A 13,035-nucleotide genomic window follows, 5' to 3' on the forward strand; every position below is an offset into this window, starting at 1 on the left:
GTTGAAAAGTCCTTGTTTGAGCGGGTGAGGAGATGTAGTTCGTCCGTTTTGTTAGGGAGAGAGCGGAGATTCGCAAGATGAATGCTCAGCAGCGCTGTTCAAAATCCGCGCCGGCGCAGCCTGACCAGCGCGCCTGCTCGTCTCCCTCGCCTGCGTTTAAACAACACAGCCGCGCATCCGACTAAAATGTCCAACAAAACTTCCGAATATTCAAAATCCGGGAAAAAATTGACTGGTATATGCTGTCGAATGTTCAGCAGTTCATCTCTGGTAAAACTGACTGGAAAAAGATTACTAAACACAGGACAAACAAACAAAAACAACAAAATAATAAAAGCGCTCCACACCGAGGTGGCCATTTGCGGCGCCATCATGATGTAATCTTATATATATATATACTGTGTATATTACACACACACACACACGCACACACACACACACATATACAGTGAGCAAGAGTGCCGTATGGCCCCACGACATAGGGTGGCCAGACATCCCGTTATTCCCGGGACAGTCCCGTATTTAAGCACTTTTTCTAGTGTCCCGACTTATTCTGAAAAAATTGTGTATTGTCCCATTTTTCCCTCTCCTAAAATTTCTCTATCGCCTATGCGGCTTTCTCAGTCATGTGAGAATTCTAATTAAAGGTAACCAAGGATACGGCTTGTAAAACCAATAAAATCGCACCGTGTTATTTGAAGTACATGATTGGATTAAACTATCCAATCCCAATCCCCTATCAATAGATGTCCAGTTAGTGAACTGATTGAAGAGTCCGTTTGAAAGAGCACACAGATGAAATTGTGCCTTGGAAATGTCAAGGAAGCGTGCATGCACATTTAATGAGGATCTTCAAAAAGAGTTAAAATTTCTAAAAAAGGAGACACAGACAGAGCCTGGTAAAGTGAGATGTGAGATATGTGGAGCTCGCTTTTCCATCGCCCATGGAGGCTGCACCGACATCGCGCAGCATGTTCATACAAAAAAGAATGTGGATATGCACAGCCATACCTTTGCACATTCATGACCTGAGAAAAGGCTTGCAGGCCAGGCTGAAGGAATCATTCATACCCTCTGAGATTAAAAAGCATTTTGATGCCCTTGTTGAAGCTGGTGACATGCGAGAGGATGATTTATTTTGTGCAGTGAGAAACTTTTATTCAGCATCGGTGGATTACCTCCAAAATTGGAGCCACTCATTGGAGAACACAGAAAAACTTGAGTGGGCCCTACTGAGAGACATCCCAGAGTGGAAAGACATTCAGAGCAGCCTCGAACACTTCTACTTCAGAATCCCCGCTCTCAGTTTGATTGATGAAACCACGCTCTTTGATGAGTGGGCTTGCGCAAAAACATTGTCACTCGTCGCATCACTGAGTGGAACATGAACAAGACGGCCACGTCTGAGTGATGGACAGACATTTTTCGTGAGCTGGAGAGCAAGACCATCAACTTCTGAGTCTTAGCCAAGGTTGTGGAGTTTGTTTTACACCTGCCTGGGACATCTGTGGATTGTGTGTTCTCATTAATGAATGCAGCATGGACACCAGATAAATTTCGACTCAGTGTAACAGTCATGAAGGCAATGCTTTTCGTACATCTTAATTTTGGACTGGACTGCTCTGCATTTTACGATAAACTCTTGAAAGACAAGAACACACTGAGAAAAATTGCTGCCAGTGAAAAGTACTAGGTGAAAACAGTTACAGATGCGGATGCACCCTCTACTTCGTATTGATCTGCGCCTAGGTAAGGATATGTCAATTTCATTTTTGTTGGGAGGGGCCATCGTGTTTTCCACAAGCAGGAATCTGGTCACCCTACTACAACAGCATGGCTGTGATTCGGCCAAGTGCCACAAGTAATCACAGCCATGCTAATTTAGGGTCATACAGCAAGATTGCAAGTGTGATATTGCTTATATACAGCAGTTCAAGAAATATTTGGAAAAACTAAGGACTGTCACAAAAAAATGCACTTGTCCATGAAACTACTTACTACTAATAAGTTATTACCTTACTAATTAAAAAAACATCACTTTAGGATTAGAACTGATGGCTTGGGATTTTTCTAACAAGTCATTGGAGAAACGTGTGTGTGTGTTGGTTTGTGTGTGTGTGTGTGTGTGTGTGTGTGTGTGTTTGAGAGAGAGAGAGAGAGAGAGAGAGAAAGAGAGAGAGAGACAGAAATTGAGTGTTTGCGATTACCTGCATCTGTCACCACTTCCAAGCGATGAACTGTAAAGCTATAAAAATATCCGTCTGAGCGGGGTTCCCTCTGAGTATTTCACAGTAACCTGTGTGTACCCTCCTCTATGTTGAATGTTTACATTTCCCAATGCGGACACTCTGGAATCTAATAGTATAAGATAAGTGTATGTGCAATTACTTTGTCAGTTGTGCCTCTCTTCTGTGCTGAAGCTGTTAGTTCAACTGTATTTCCCATCTGTGATGTAGTAGTAGTAATCCATGCGATCATGGAGTGAGAGACAATGCCGATGACTTCAAAGAAACTGCTCACTTACTGATGTGTGCTGTCTCATTGCACATCAAACTTAACTAGCCCATAACACATAAAAATGGTCTTTTGTCACCACCTGCTGTCTAAAACCTTTAATGTCACAGGGAAAATTTAAAAGACACGAATCTAGCTGCTTTTATCATTACATTTTAGTTTAGAATGTCACGAACACAAGCTATGTGATACAACCAGTGAAGCATCCTAGTGCTGCTGTTCTAAGACATCAGCACTCACGGAAAGTCTATTGTCCAATCAGGTTCAAGGACTGGAACTATACAGTATAAGCAATATCATGCAAACGAGAGTGTGATATGGCCCTACATCAGCACTGCTGTGATTCGGTCGCAGGCACGAGGCCACAGGCCGAGTGTCGTAGGTAATCACAGCAGTGCTGATTTAGGGCCATATAGCACGATTGTGAGTGTGATATTGCATATATATAACAGTTCAATGAACAAGTAAATAAAAAAAATAAAAAAATTAGAAAAAAACTGAGTACGGTCACAAAAAACGCATTTGTGCATGGAACTACTTTCTTACACAATGGATCAGAATCTGCCGTTGCTGGTTTAAACCAAATGATGTGTCCAAGCCTCTCAAAAATTTCACTTTAGAACTAGTATCATGGCTTGGGCTGTTTCTAACAAGTTACTGGAGAAACAAGGATGTGTGTGTGTGTGTGTGTGTGTGTGTGTGTGTGTGTGTGTGTGTGAGAGAGAGAGAGAGAGAGAGAGAGAGAGAGAGAGAGAGAGAGAGAGAGTATGTGCAATTACACGTCTCTGTTGCCGCTCCCCAGCAAAGATGCTGTAGTGTGTTAGTCTGCTTTCTGAAGATAATGTCATTTTTGTCAAATGCATCCTATTTTCTCTGTGGAAAAATAGCCATCCAAGCAGGGGTATTCCTCCCTATTTCGCGGTAGCCGGTGCACGAGAGTCATTCACTATAGAAACCGCAATGTCCTCCGCCATTTTGAACAGAATGTCCTCTCCAATGTGGAAACTCTGGTAAGAGGTAAGTGCCTTGAGTTTGTGTAATTAATCAGTCTGTTCTGTCTCTCAGCTGTGATGAGTTTTAATGCTGAAGTTGATAGTTTAAAGCTGTTTAAAGCTATTTCCCAGCTTTAGTATTGTAGTAGTAATCCGATGAATGAAAATACTGACTGACTGGCGATGACCTCAGCTGACTCATTTACACACAAAAATATATTTTGCTGCCACATGCTGGCTAAAATCTGCAATGTCACAAAAATAAATGTAAAGAGACATCTACACATCTGCACTGCTCTTACACTTTAGTTTAGAACAACAAGAACACAAGCGAAGTGATGAAAACAGTGAAGCGTCCGAGTGCATATATATACTACAGTTAATTCCGGTCCTCAAATCTGATTGGACGAGAGACGTTCCATGAGTACTGATAATCTCACACCATCAGTACCAGCTAATGATCACCGGTCAGTTCGGATGAATTATCTTTATATTGGAAGTGCCACCGCTAAAAGCAGAAAAAGACGTGCTTTTCAGATGGAGTTCAACGTGGCGCTTGATGCCCTGACAACTAATCATGTGCATTCCAAATCTAAAACGAAAAGACAGCCTGCCGACTGATTAATATTAAATGAAGGTTTAATGCGCATTGCAATGAATACTAGTTATTTCAATCAGTCAACATCGCAGTTAGGCTTTTGGAAATGTTTAATGTTACCTGTGTTGGAGCTATTTTAGTTAATTTCTGTCTTTACACTGTGGAGTTTGGAAATGTAAGAAATGTAAAAAACAAAAAAAACAAAAAAAAAAAAAAACATTTTTGTTACATACTGTATTGTTTTGTTCTATTGTGTTGTTCTTTCCAAAGAACAAATAAATGCATTATGACTTGAAATCACAATTAACTATGAAAATTTATGAGATTAATCACGATTAAAACATTTAATTTACTGACAGCCCTAATATACTGTATATATTCCAGTAAAAATGACTTGGAAAAAGTTACCCCTATAAAAAAAAATAATAATAATTTTTACAGAAAGGATCATTAAGATTTGCCTCCCTTTTGCCTGCTTATTGGATAGAAACAGTTGCATCACTTGAATATCCATTCTGATTTGTCAGTTTGCTAATGAGAGGAGCCTTTATGCTGTCAGCCTCTTCTGGCATTTGATCAGTGATTAAAACCTGCATGGGCAATCGCACATTAAAGAAGAAAAAAAAAAACATCTTTACATTATATGCATCTTAACCAGCAAGGCTACCTTGGTCAACCAATTATACTAGTTTTCCAATTGTTAGACCAGCACTGACCAGCAAAATCCAACCTAGACCAACATGAAAAATCGTGCTGGTTTAAATCTAAAGTTTTTCAATACTGCAAGTCTGCTTCAAGTTTGCCATTTGGTACAGGAACATATTGTTCTGGCATCTCTCCACCATCCTTACTTCACCTATATATCCAAATAATCAGGTCCAGAAATAGGAACTTGTGAAAGCTTGACTTGAGTCTCAGACCTCAGGCTTCATCCTACCACTTCGTACCCGCAAGTCAGCTTTGTTTACCTTGTCGCTCTTAACGATTATGTAAAAACATGAGCTTGTGAACTGGAATCATCTATTAGTTGACATACTGTATTGACAGCTGAGAAAGTGAGAATTGACAGTAGATGGCCGAGGGATTTGTAATGTCAGACATAGATTGGCCTGAAGTCATCTCCTCAGTGTCTTCTGGGTTTGGGGGAGGATCAGAATTCAGTGACCTGAGAAAGACAGATCCCTGATCAATCTGAACCCCAGCTACTCAGTAATAGATGTGTGAGAGTCATACAATCTGAAATGCATGTCCAGTTTCAAGTGCACCATCTGGGGCAGTCCTGTCTTTTTCCTTAAGGTCCCTGTTATATCTACACCCTCATTTATTTTGGCAGCTTACACAACCACAGTAGTTAAAAAGTCTTTATGTGTTTGAGAGCTCAAATACAATACTTTGGCAGTCCTGAAGACAAAGGGCATGTAGTTTTTAGTGGATATGAATCTTTGACTATCATCTAGGCATTTGAATTTTAGAAAGAAAAAAAATCATCTGAAGAAGGAATAGAAACACAGTAACTGCTGAACTTAGAATAATTTAAATATCACCAAGCAGCGCTACTATTTTGGTTTGACAGGAGCTCTGTTCCAAAACCTATTGAGCTCCCTCACTGCCTACTGCCTACATAGGCAGTATTCTTGGATATACAATACTAACCATCAAAGATCCTCATCAGTGACTGATTTGGAACACTGTACACTGGCAGTGAGTCTGCATACTACACAAATAGCACTCCAAATGGGAGACTCGTCTCACTAGACACAACGCTCTCTTAACACAATACTATAATAAGCATAAAAAATTAATGCATTCTAAGATTGCCTTCTTTGCAAAGGATACATGCAATGCTGTCTTAAGCCCCGTACACACATTTAGTGACTTTATCGCTTGATGTCACTAGTCTCTGTAATGTGAAGTCACTAGTGGGCATTCCTACTGCTGTCACTATAATGTTATTGGTGGACTGCATGTCTGGCCATGTCTTTTGAAAATCTGATCACAGATGAGACATTTTGCCAGTAAAATTAAGATATCACTCTACTTTGACACAGATTCAGTTTTCTTGTCTCTAAAAAAAGCACATTCTGCTGGGGAGCATATTTTATATAACCTGCAGCATTGCTCAATGCATCATATCATTAGTAAGATGAACGATCTTGTACAAATCAAACTCACTCAGATTGCCGACAGTTTCTTTTCCATGCATCGAGTTTATTATATCCATGCATGTGGTTACAGAAGAATCATGCAGAACAGTGAAATCGCTCACAGAAACTTCTCTGTCTTGCCTGCACTTGATTCAGTTATCTCAAAGGAGATGGATGACGTTATCTCCACTGACACCCTCTTCACTCCTATTGGTTGTCACTCCCAAAAGTTGCTCCTCATTTGCATAAAGTTGTTGTTGTGTAGCTCTATACGGCCACATCTAGTTGCCAGAGGTCACTTGTGTCGCCAGAAGTCACCAGCTCTCATTGAAAATGAATGAGAACTAGTCGCTTTGTTGCTGGAAGTCGCTGCATGTGTTTAGGGGGCTTTGGAATTTGGACACAATTAGGTGTCTTTAGAGGAAGCATAAATAAAGCAATAGTTCAAGCAAAAATCAAATGTTCTGTAATTATTGGCCCACCCTCAGTCGTTCCAAACCAATATGACTTTCTTTACTCTGAAAAACACAAGAGGAGATATTTTAAAGAATGTTTTGAATGCTGATTTCCATACAATAGCAGTCTATATTGTCTGTCTCTAAAGCTGACTAAATGTTTCATAAAAGTAGTCATTGCAACGCATGCATTATATTCCAAGTCCATTTTTTTATTTTTAGAATTAACGTTTTATGCAAGTTTTATGTTGCTGATTTATGTTACTGATGTGACCCCATATTTGATTTGGGCTCTGTATACATGAGTTAATTTATTATTTAGTGAATAATTACTTAAATTTCAGTCTGTTCTAGGGGTAAAACAATCACAAGTTTCATCACGATATGATCTTGTATCAATTCTCTTAGCAGGCGATCCGATGTTTACTGATGCCTCAAAGTCTGTTGTGATGCGATTTCGATTTGATTCAGGGGCCTGTGATCGATTTTACTATATAATGTGCCTATTTTGTACAATCTATTACATTTCTTATCTCACAAATGCAACCAAAATATAATTTAGGAAAGGTGATTTCTCTTACCCTCATAAGCGCTGTTCAGAATATCGCGGCTGTTTAGCCATTCAACATGGTTGAATTGCTCCATAACACCTTAAAATAGAAAATTCTCATGCAGAATTGCCTTCTCTTTGCAACAGCCTTCACATCTGGAGAATGCCTACGCTGCCTTAAATTACTGCCTCTGCAGGCAACTCACTAGCTTTTGGAACACAACAATTCTGTCAGCTTTGATTTGTTCATTTGGCAATCTAAATAAAAAATAACGAAAATACCCAGGTTACTCTTGAACTATAAGAAACTTTATTCTCTTTCTGACAATCATTGAAATTAGGTTGCCTTTTGTTGTCCATTCTCGAGGCTTTCCTCATCAGTGCCATATGAGAACAGAGCAATTCTTTGGTGAAAGACAAAACAATAACTGTCAGTTTGAGGAGTAAAGGAAACAGAGAGTATGTTCTTCCAAACCCATATGACTTTTCCTCTTTGGTGAAACACAAAAAGAGATGTTAGGCAGAATGTTAGCCTTAGACACCTTTGATTTTAATGGTATTGAAAAATGATGCAATGAAAGTGAATGGTGACTGAGGCTGAGCGAATTATAGTGAATGTTCATTTTTGGTTGAACTATCCCTTTATGATAATTTTTTATTGTTATTTTATGCCAGGACTGCAGAAAATGATGAGTTCTACTGTAAACCAATCTAAGGCAAAAAAAAAAGAAAAGAAAAAAAAAAGAAATCTAAGCCTAAAGTGAATGGCAGTTATCTAGAAAAAGAGCAGCATGCTGAAAACATTTGAGCATTTTATGAGTGATTATTCCTAGACCTGAGTGGATTGAGGGAGTGGATTGACTTTTTTTGTGCAAAGAGAGCTTCTTGAATCTAAATGAGGTCTTTGACAATCTCACTCTCCCTTTGCTTAAAGAATTTGGTTGGATGACACATACCTCCAGGACTCACATAAGAGTGGTTGAAAACAGTCGTAGTCTTCCTTTTTTTGGGACCCGCATAACAGTGCACACCTTTTTAATAGGTTTTCTATGATGAATCACCCACTCTTAACCCAACCCAGGTCTAAACTTACCATTATCCCTCTTTGTTCAAACTATTCAACCTAAATGAAAACTCAAGCATTAAGTCAAACAAATATTTTTATCCACAATTCATTCAAGCAGGAAATTGTCATATGCAAAGAGAACAAAAATAGCAAAAAAAAACTGGATAGTTGGAGGATAGGCGTACCAATCAATAAACTTTTTTAGCATATGCATATTTTTGGAGTATAACATGATGCTGCAGCTCCACCAATTAACAATTGTATTAACAGTTTCAGTTTTATTTCAAGAAAAGGTCATAGAAAGCTTCCAAAAACTCTTTAAAAAAATACAGGTGACATGTGTAATGTTCTGTTAAAAAATTCTCCCATCTCTGCTTAATTTGCAGAGATGACTTTAACTAAGCTATTTGTTATAAGTTATTTCTCGAAAAGTGTGACACTGTGTCTCTGTGGCATCATCAAAACATTGCCGACCTGCATAACACAGCAACATTGGCTCAACCAATAGCATGGGTTAAGGGCGGGACTGATTGTTGTTTGAAGGAAACCTGTTCGAAAACAGCCATTATTTTTGCAGTTATGCTTAGTGTCACTAGAGGCACAGAAATGACATATTTGCTCTTTAATGATAGAGAAAATTTGTAAAAAAAAAATATATATATATATATATATATATATATATATATATATATATATATATATATATATATACACTACCGGTCAAAAGTTTTGAAACACTTGACTGAAATGTTTCTCATGATCTTAAAAATATTTTGATCTGAAGGCGGCTTAAATGTTTGAAATTTGTTTTGTAGACAAAAATATAATTGTGTCACCATATTAATTTATTTCATTATAAAACTAAAATGTAATTAAAAAAAAAAGTTTTTGAAATTGATGACTTCGATCAAATAATAAAGAAAAGCAGCCAATAAGTGCCCAACATAGATGGGAACTCCTTTAATACTGTTTAAAAAGCATCCCAGGGTGATACCTCAAGAATTTGGTTGAGAAAATGTCAAGAGTACATGTCTGCAAATTCTAGGCAAAGGGTGACTACTTTGAAGATGCTAAAATATAACACAGTTTTGATTTATTTTGGATTTTGTTTAGTCACAACATAATTCCCATAGTTCCATTTATGTTATTCCATAGTTTTGATGACTTTACTATTATTCTAAATGTGAAAAAAATAAATAAATAAAATAAATAAATAATAAAAAATATATATATATATATATATATATATATATATATATATATATATATATATATATATATATATATATATATATATAATAAAGAATGAGTAAGTGTTTCAAAACTATTGACTGGTAGTGTATCTATTTTTTTCTTATCATCTCAACTGTGTTGAAATGCAATGATGTCAGACCTCAAATTGAAAAACAAATGCTTGTTTATCAGAGACAGTCTATTTTCAAATCCACATTCAGATACTAGTGAAAATAACTTGGACAGCTGCTCGTGTCTAACAGCCCCTTTGGTGAAGTGAAGTGTGCCCCTCACATTTTGCTTTCCTAGAACACGGTTTCCTTGTGTCCCTACATGCTGAGGTCCACGTTGCCTTGGGAACTCTAAGAATGAGAGTGAGAAAGAGGCTTTAAAACCTGCTGGGTCGCAGGTGCTAGAAATATACAGTGTCCAATGATCCTGAAAGACAAGGCAATTTGGCAGGCACTGTAGGAATAATGAGAATAGAATGGTAATGTCGCCAGGCTGAGCTCTTTAGCAGGAGAAGGGCGTTAGCGAGTGTGGCCGATCGAGGCCGGCTTTTCAGCAGTCTTTGCATTGAGTTGTTTGCACATTAACCCCACCACCACCACCCGCCTACATGTTTCTGTAAGCCTGAGGGTAACACTCACTTGCAGCGTTCATAGTCAACTTCGTACACCGACAACACAGACATCTCTTTATGCCAGTCTAGCCAGTTCAAGCAGAGGATACCACAGGATGCAATATGAGAACAAGATGTTGAAACAAGAGAGATTAAGAGAGAGGGGGCTCTCTAGAGAGGGATAAAGTGATGGATGAGGTGTAGCTGTCTCTTAAGGGAACTGCTCCTTATGTTCTCTCAGTCGTGACATATAGTGATACTAGCTTAGACGAACTTGAAATAAAGGAAGGACCCCACTTAGGCTGGAGAAGTGCTTAACTCACTGGCAGACACACTACAGCCAGTTGGAAACACTCTGTCAAACCAGGGCAGAGAGAGAGAGAGAGAGAGAGAGAGAGAGAGACTTCAGATAGATAGAAAATGAATCTAAAATGAATCTAAGGGTGAAGTGAAACATAGGAGTTAGATAAGAGTACGCAGAATGATAGTGCAGGATGTTTCTCCCCCCAAAACTCTGAGGACAATGTGTTTGACATCAATTCAATTCAGTTTTAATTATATAGCACTTTTTTTTATCATCATATTGTTTAACAGCATGTTTACAGAAAATAGAAAAAACTGCCTTGCAAACCCACCAGTGAGCATGCCAAAGGACACAGTAGCAATGAAAAGCTCCCTAAGATGTTATATAGATGAGGAAGGAACCTTGGGAGAAACCAAGACTCTGGGAGGCCCTTTTCCTTAGGCAGAGGTTCTGTTATTTAGTAAGTTTCTGAATTTTAAGAACATTGATAGATGATTCAAACTTTATTTATAATTACATATAAATAATTATATATTTAAAATAGGCAGAGAGAGAGAGACACACGTGCTGACAAATGATAAATATATTTTTGTAGCACAATCTCTGGCTGACACATTATTTAATCAATAAGTTCAGTTAGTTTGGTTAGTGTGAAAGCGGTTTTCTAAACTTGGGTGCTCACCAGCGAACAGTACTTTGGTTCATGCAAACTCTAAAATGGTTCACAATTAGTCTGAAAGCAATCCGGCCTAACTTGCATAAGTGAACCGCTTTTGGTGACGTCAAATTTGCATTGTGTATTTCTCATTGCTGCTTGTCTCTGAATAAATTGACTTTGGAGAGCAGCTTGCATTCTTCGCATCTCTTGCAATGCAACCACTGTAGTCAGATTAAATTAAGAATGGTTCAGTGCATATTAAATTTTGGTGGTTAATCCAAAGAAGCAAATACTTAACACTTCTCCTCCTGAGTCGTTATCTATCTATAGTGGTAAACAGCTGCTGCTTACGTTGATGCTGCAATCATACCGTGTTTCAGACCTAATGTATACAATGTGAAACAAGACCTGCAGGGGAAGAAGGGTTCGAACTCCGATTCAGACCAAACTTTTGAACCAAGTTTGAAAACAGCCTAAGGGACAATAATCAATACCAGGGGAGGGACCATAATCAATGCTGCCATCATATATATTTCAAAATGACTTGTGCAACCCTTTTTAGGAACCTAGGGCAAGTGTAGAATAGATGTATGCACAGTGTTTATGTGTTAATATAAACTTGTCTGAGGGTGTGTCTGTAAGCATGCATGTGTTTTTCTGCATCAGCTAGATTCAAATGGACATTCACATAGATGGAACAGAAAAAAGAAAAAAAGGAATAAAACAACAACAACAACAACAACAACAAGCAGATCATTACCACAGAAGCTCTTAATACCAATATAAACCCATCTCTGAGAGTTTTTTATAATCACATTTTTCATTTGAACTTTTATACGCCTTATTATCAAGGGCAACAAATTATTAAACTAACTTTAAGTGAGAGAATACACAGACTGCCTTGTTGCCTTGTGTTTAGGTTAAGGATGTTAATGATTAATCTAAAATCGATTAATTGTCATTAATAATGTGATCGATTAAGCTTATCGATCTTCAATTAATTCATTTCAGGACAAATGCGTTCAGTAATCATGCCAGCAGATGATAAGGCTGTCTATAAAGTCACCCGTCGCTAGAGGGCGCTTGCGTGCTGCGTGTCATTATCCAGTTAACAGACAAAGAGCCGACACACATTAGAGATGAAAATGTAAACAATGTTGGAGCGTTTCTCTATTAATGAATAAATAATCTTTTCTGCACACACCATGATAGTGTGTTAAAGTACAACATGAAAATAAGCACTGTTGATCTCCTTGTTTCATACCAACCTACCAACCTATGTTAGCGATCGCCGGGAAAGCACGAAGGTACATTCAGCTGACATCACACTATCACCAGAGAAGCCAAAGCCTATGTTATGTACTGTGTTTACACAGCGTGTTATTATTTGACTTAATTTCTAATAAAAAATAAATAAATAAGTCCAAAGATCTGAAATATCCCACAATCCACAGCTTGAAGTTTTAATGAACTCAAATATGTACACAAATTATATACAGTATCTTAAGTATCTTAAGATAGAAGTTACTACTAACGGTATTTAATTAACAGTAATTAAACAGTTCCCAAATTTGAACTAAACATAGCCTAAATGTGTATTTAAATACACTGAACTAAAATATTTTAAGAGAAAAATGTCACTACTTGCATTTCTTAAGTATATTAATTTAGATTATATTTAAACAATAGGCTACATGCACATATTATTTGATGTCCTCCATGTGCATTTTTCGGTATTAACGTTAACGATTAATCAATTAATTGATCGTTCATTTCCACGACAATCGATTCTGAAAATGTCTGAAAATTGACATCCCTAGTTGAGGTTGTGAGAGAAGGCATTCTTATATTAATGTAAACTATAAAGCTTACTTGGAAGTTTTGAAAAGCGTAATAATA

At 37.7% G+C, this 13,035-nt stretch overlaps 1 protein-coding gene across 4 annotated transcripts in view; it reads left to right on the forward strand.

Annotated features, from left to right (window-relative positions):
* The window catches only part of tnr (tenascin R (restrictin, janusin)), a 252,997-nt gene that overhangs the window by 156,755 nt on the left and 83,207 nt on the right, over positions 1-13,035 (forward strand). The gene's annotated exons all lie outside the window — the stretch shown is intronic.

This window comes from Myxocyprinus asiaticus, chromosome 5 (genome assembly GCF_019703515.2).
Source record: "Myxocyprinus asiaticus isolate MX2 ecotype Aquarium Trade chromosome 5, UBuf_Myxa_2, whole genome shotgun sequence".
NCBI lineage: Eukaryota > Metazoa > Chordata > Actinopteri > Cypriniformes > Catostomidae > Myxocyprinus > Myxocyprinus asiaticus.